Below are 7,027 nucleotides of genomic sequence, written 5' to 3'. Positions count from 1 at the left end.
AGGACAGGAATGGAACGTAGCTGGAAGCTTTCCCTAGTCGGCGCCAGTTTGAATTAGACCAAAGTTGCTGCAGTGTAACCCAACCCAGAGGGGTTATCTCTGTTCCAAACACCTAAGACTCTCATCTAATCAACCCTCATTCATTGTGCCTCTGGCCCTGCAACATGAGAAGAGGAAGAGCCACACAATCACCTAGGGTACTGGTAAGTATAATACACCTTGTAAGAAATGTAATAGATATATGAGAACCCTAAAGACAGGAAGCTAAAAGGTTGAAAAGAACCAGTATGACGTGCAATCTGTAAAATGGGAACCAGTACCCGGGGGGGGTTAATGCACTGGAAAACCTATTCTGTCGAGTAAGTATTGATCCAAAGCCTACTGAAAGTCTCCATTTCAGGGGTCTTTGGATCAGGCCTCAAAAGGGCAAAAAGAGGAAGTGGCCCAAATATCTAAGACTATCAAGATGGATAGCAATTTGATAAATAACCTAATAAATTATTTTGTTAGGCTTGCAAGTGCTCGATGACTGCTTTTTTGCTTTGTGATAAATGCAGCTGTAACACTTGCAGATGGAGACAGCAGCAGCCAGGTCTGGGTTCAATATCCTTTCCATCAATCCAACTCAGAACTAACTCGAGCCCCGACCCAGTAACCTAGGGAAGTGACACATCACCCCATGGTGTCATTGAGAGGCAATACTCTCCCCCTTGAAAGCACAGAGTCTGAGCACAGAAAAAAATCTTCTGATAAAAGGGAGGCACGTAACTTGGCATTAGTTTGGGAAGACACCACAGGTGGCGTTCATTAACCTAAACCACGAACAAAAGATCCACTGGGTAAACTGGGTAATAGCCTTTTCCCTTCAGGTTCTTAAGTCCAGCAGCCCAAAAGTCCCATTCACTTGCCCAACCCTTCTCTGCACCCCTCTCACAGTTGCTGCCATTGGTTGTGGCAGGCCAAGAGTTCAGAGGTGCTTCTGCAGGGCACACCTCTACCGTGAGTGGAGTGGAGGAGGGTGTAAAGCAGCACCTCACTGGCTCTGCACCTCAGGCTCTTACTTGCTGCCCCTTTCTGCCAGCCACCCCGATGGCCACTCATTGTGCCTCTCTCCCAGCTGCCCTGCTGGCCACTCTTCACACTTTTCCACTGCCATCCTGCCAGCCACCTGTTGCACCTCTCCAGCTACTCAGCCACCAGGTCAGTCAGCCACTGACACCAACAGCCTCGTTTCTGTGCCCTCTGCCCATCAGCCTCCTAATGATTTCTAGCTCCGGGCACAAATACAGTCTCACTGCAAGAGGCAGTGTGGAAACACAGTCCTATCACAACTGCTTTCAGCTCTGACTGAGCAATAACAGCACAGGGTCCCGATGAAGCCTACTTAACTCTGCTATCTGAATTGTGGAAAGGAACAGATTGAACCAGTCTTATACAGGCCCTTTACTGAGAGCATGTAGCCTCCTAGCTAGGAGACCTATCCTCACATCTTACTTACCCTGGCCTCTGACATTCCAGCCCTTATCTTACCAAGGTGCTTTCAACTAAGGGTGACCTCCTCCTTGCAGACAGGTTAAGCTATTCTGACAATAATTATTACAACATTGGTAACCATATTTCACTACCTTGGTATTTAATACTAAGGTGATTGGTACCCAACTCCAGCCAAAGTTGATCACTTTGGCACAGCAGTTTCTGCTAAATATGCAAGCAAAGCAGGAGCAAACTATATTTACACACACACACACACACACACACACTTCTTCCCCTCCAAGATAGCTGCCGGGAAAGCCTTCCTTCAGACACAGCTTACTCAACACAGGGAGGAAAGCCATAGGAAGTGTTAAATTGCTAGGAGGCATGCAAAGAGGATAAGGACATCACAGAGAGGCAGAATGCATTCTTTGCCTCGAGCCTCACTGCAGAGATAAGGAATACACCCTGGTCACACATTTCACAGGCATTAGAGGTCAGGCATTAATACAGGAGTAATGGATCGACTTGAGATATGAAATTATAGACTAGGAATTTAAGGCCAGAAAGGACCATTGTGTGTGACATCATAGGCCACCTCCTGTTAGACACCCATAACCACTGGGTGAGTTACTGAAGTCATCACATTTGGATGTACAGATCACAAGTTGCAGAGAATCCACCATTCAGCCTAGTTCAAGCAAGCAAATAACTTATGCCCCCAGCTGCAGACAAAGGCAACCCCAACTTCTCTCCAGGGTCCCCAAAGCTCTCCTTGGAAAGCTGTGCCAGAACTTCACTGTTTTGATGGTTAGAAACCTTCATCTAATTTCAAAATGAAACCGTTGGGGTCCATTTGCTCTTGAGCTGCCAGCAGCCATTAACTTAAGTGACCCCTCTTTCTTGCTGGTGTTTATTCCTCTGATGTATTTAGAGAGTTCCACTGTACCTCCTCCCCAGGCCTCCTCCCCAGCCTTCGTTTTGTTGGGCTAAACAAGTGAAGCTCTTTAATCTCTTCTAAGTTATCCGTTCTTATGATTACCCTGTAGTCCTGCTCTGCACCTGTTCCACTTTTAATTCATCTTTCTTAAACAAGGGAGACCAGAACTGTGCACCGTACTCCAGATGAGGACTCACCACCATCTTCTATAATGGTAATAACACTTCCATGTCACTACGGGAAATACCTGACCTGATGCATGCTAGGATTGCATTCGACGTTTTACAGCCACATCACGTTGGCAGCTCATACTTACCTGGGCTCACCCGATGCACCCAGGTCTCTCTCTTCCTCTGTCACTTTCACAGGATATGTCCCCAGTTTATGGCAAAAATGTTGTCCTTAATCCTTCTGTGTGTGTGACCTTGCACTTTGCACTATTATTGTTCATTTCATTTCTATTACATCAGTTTCGAAGGTTATCCAAACTTCTTGTATGACATTTGAGTCCTCCTCTATACAGGCTACACATCTGTACTTAGAAAGTTTGGTAGCACTCTCTTCCTTTTTGTGCCAAGGTCAATAATGAAATGTTATATAAAACTGACCCCAAGACAGAATCCTGAGGAATTCCACCAGTAACCTCCCTCCATCCTGACAGTTCACCTTTTATTACTACCCTTCATAGTCTACTTTTATTCAGTCCCTTAGCCACCTTTCAATTCTTGTACTAATCCTCATCTTCTCCAATTTAATTAATAATTTAGTATGTGTAACTATGGAATATTTTACCAAAATCCAGGTAGATCACATCGCCTGCACTTACTTTGTCTCAAAGTTAGTTATCTTCTCAAAGGAAGAGGTCAGGTTGGACTGGTGAAATCTACCTTTTATAAGAGTATGTTCTACTTTATTCCAATTACCCCAGCTACGACCCCAAGTAGAACCTCGATTACCATTCTTTCTTTCTTTCCTTCACCAAATTATTTTGAATCAAACAGATTCCATTTTATCCATTCCATTATGTCTAATTTCTTTCCAGACTACCTCATCACTAATAACACAATGTCACTCTGCCATCTTTACCTTTATTTCTGTCTTTCCTGAACAGCATATACCTTTCAATAACAGAACTCCAGGAACTCAGCCGAACTAAATGTCATTCCTGACAGCTTCTCTGAGAAAGTCTCACAAGAAGCTAGTGAAGGACGCACAGGACATTTCTGTCCCATGCCAGAAATTGATAGGAGAGCTAGCAAGGACAAGTCAGACTAAATAGCAATTTCTCAACATCAAAAGAAGTTAACATAATGGGAGGTCCCAGAGGCTACTGCAAAGAGCTGTACTCATAAAATGCAAGAGGACGATTATTTTGTTATCTAACACGAGGGAAGACAGTGATGACCACTAGGAAGATGGATCACAGTCACAGAGTTTACAGGGATGGATCACAGTTACAACGGCAGCTGATAGTGATCTTAGATGAGTGGGCAATGCACATTGGAAAGAACAGTTCAAACTGTGCATGTACGCAGAAGGGTTCTGAATTATTTGTAAACTCTCCAGGGAGACATCTAGGCCCTGTTGTAGACAGCTTGCTGAAGATGCTTGCTCACTATGCAGTGGCAGTTCCAAAAATGCGAATCAAATGCTGGGCTGTGTTTATCAGGGGACAGAGACTAACAGAGAAAAGATGACAGTGCCATTCTATAAAACGATGACTTGCCTTCATTTTGAATACCATGCTCAGGATTTGGTCACCTCGTAGCCAAGAAGACAGCAGAAACAGAAAAGGGAGAGGAAGGGGTGATGGAAATGATTAGAGGCATTAAGGGCTTTTATTCATGAAGCTGTTTAAAAGCCTAAGGTCAGATGCATTCCTGGAGTAATTCTGCTGCCTAGTGGAATTACACTTGGGGTGAATTTAGCAGTGGGACTATTCGGAGAAGGAAAGGTACAACATAAAAATAAAATATTGCTAGCTGCAAAACTCCCACAGCCTGTGCAATGTCCTAACCCCGAGGGCCATGGAGACATTACTGCTGCTGTGCAGTTTTGGAAGAGGTTGCATAGTCTTCCAGTTTACGTTCATCTCCATAACGGCTAATATAATAAGAACAAACAGGGTGTGAATTGGTTGCTTGAGGAATCACAAAGAAATTCTAAACCCACTCCTTTCTCACAGAGATGCACGGTTGGTGAGGTGTCTTTTTGTGAGTTTTTCACCTTCCTCTGAAGCATCTGGCAGTAGACACTGTCAACAAGATGATACTGGACTAATGTGGCAGTGAAATGATGCGATATGACAAATCCTATGTTCCACAACTCACCCAAAGTATGTGGGTATCTAGGATAAATATACACGTTGTCATTTGTGATAGTGCTTACAAAAGGGACTGCCTTCCTGCCTGACTGCTGTGATTGGTATGGACAGCCACAGGCTGCGGTTCCTCCCCATTCACTTACACTAAATGTCACAGGTTTTAACAGAGGTTTCAGGCTATGCAAAAGAGAGGAAAAGCAGCCCGAGGGGAGAGGATGTCCTCAACAAATGCTTCTCCAGGAGTGAAGGGGGAACGTACTTTTAAAACTGACTTCTGCCTTATCCACAGGGCCCCAGACAGTGAGCAGGACTCAGTGTAGAGATCTGGATTGGAGCCTGCCTTTAGGGGCTGTGGGCTGACATTGCTCTCAGAGCAGGTTTTCAATCTTCTGGAGCAGCAGAAAAACAAATGAACAAATATTTTTCTGGAAATAACTCCTGAGCGGAGGGCGTTGTTTGTTTGTTATACCTGACAAAGACGCCTTCAGCCACAAGTCCGATATTACCCTGGGCAAGAGGCTTGTCTATTGGTTGATTTGCCATCTTGAGCAATTTTCAAGTCAAGATTGGTTTTGTCTGACAGATACATTCTAGTTCAAACAGGGATAGATCCAGGGAAAACTGAAGGCCTGTTTTATACAGGAGTGGGACTACGTGATGACTGTAGCCCCCTCTATCATTTAATCTATAATTTCACAAGGAATATGGGTAGTTCTCAGGATTTACACTTACGTGCAAAATAGGGCCACTGGAGCCTTGAATGCAATGCATGGCCACACTAAAAATGGCCCCTGTGTGGGTGTGGGACTGCTGATCCCATAAAGCCTGTTTGTGAAAGAATGTCCGTGTCCGAACTGATGCAGATAAGAAGAATGTAGATTAAATCATGCAACATAACGCTATCATTTACATAAAGCCATAAGTATCTGCCCAATCCATGAGCAAATAGACTTAGCCAATCAAGAAAGAGGCTCAATTCTGTAAGAAGCAGAATATCTCCATGGAAGTATTGAGTGAAAGTTGAGGAAGAACCAACTAGGGTGGACAAAAAGTCCCTGCCCAGCAGAGTTTACAGAATGAGTGTGTGGGAAGGCAGGGGGATGCAGAGCGATAGAGAGCCAGGCGTCATCTCTATGCTGGAATTCTTCCCTGTCTAGGTGGGTTTTCAGAAGATGTTCTGAAGGGGAAGAGCTCAGTGTACATGAAGCGGAGGAAGCTGTTCCGACCATACAGCATGGCACGCTACCTCTTGACAAAACATTACTGCAGCCTTTATGGCAAAAATGTGAGCAGCCCTGGAGAGCACTAGACAGCGTTCAAAGGCATTACATGAATGGGAGTGATGCAAGGAGGAAAGAGACAATTCTTCAGCCAAGGAAGTCAAATACTCAGGGCTAACATGGAAATATGCAGGGTACTGTCTGTCAAGTGTCCATAATATGTAATTAAACATGGCTTACAAAACCCAAACGAATTGGTTATATGTTATTAAGCATTATGCAAAACACCCTTCAAAACAATGCACAAACCTCTGATGAAGAAGATGTAGGGAACCATCCTGCCTGGGGAGGAGGAAGAAATCCACGACTGTGATCTTAAACATATACAAGTATGTGAAAGTCAGACACAAAAAGGGGATAAGAAGAAGCCAAGACATTACCTCTTAGAAACCTGAGATATGAATTACTGTGCCACATTGTACAGAATGACTCTGGTACAATGGAATAAAATGGAAAAATGGTTTGAAAGTTGGGGATGCTTTCTAATGGTGAGAACTGTTAAGCTGTATGGGCAATGGCAAAAGTCCCCTTGCTTGATACTGCTGAAATAGGAAGGGACAATAGCTCTGGAAAATATATCACAAGAAGTGATACTGAGCTGCCCAAAGTGGAGATGGATTTGCTGACCTAGTAACTCTTGCCCTGCACTAATTTCTGTAGCGTCACTCCGTTCCTGAGCTCAGCAAGGTGGTCTGAAAAAACTGCTGTTTTACATATTGCCACTAGAGGTCAGTGAAAGACCAATAATAATTTGCCACCGCCAACATCTCAGCCATGAAGCGTTTGGGACCTGACTGTGGGCTGCTGATGAACATTTATCTGCAAATCACTGCAGAAATCTGAAATCTCTACCCAGCATGTCACCACCACTAATATTTCACAAGCCCTGCAGGGTAGCATGGAACTGGGCTCCTTGAAGAATGGATGTTGCTGATGCTCCAAATGCCTGTGACGGAATGGGAGGGAATGTTGCGTATTCTCAGTAGAGCTTCCTGACTCTCTGCAACACAC

Source organism: Carettochelys insculpta, chromosome 1, assembly GCF_033958435.1.
Source record: "Carettochelys insculpta isolate YL-2023 chromosome 1, ASM3395843v1, whole genome shotgun sequence".
Classification (NCBI taxonomy): Eukaryota; Metazoa; Chordata; order Testudines; family Carettochelyidae; genus Carettochelys; species Carettochelys insculpta.
Note: the sequence above shows the minus strand (reverse complement) of the source record.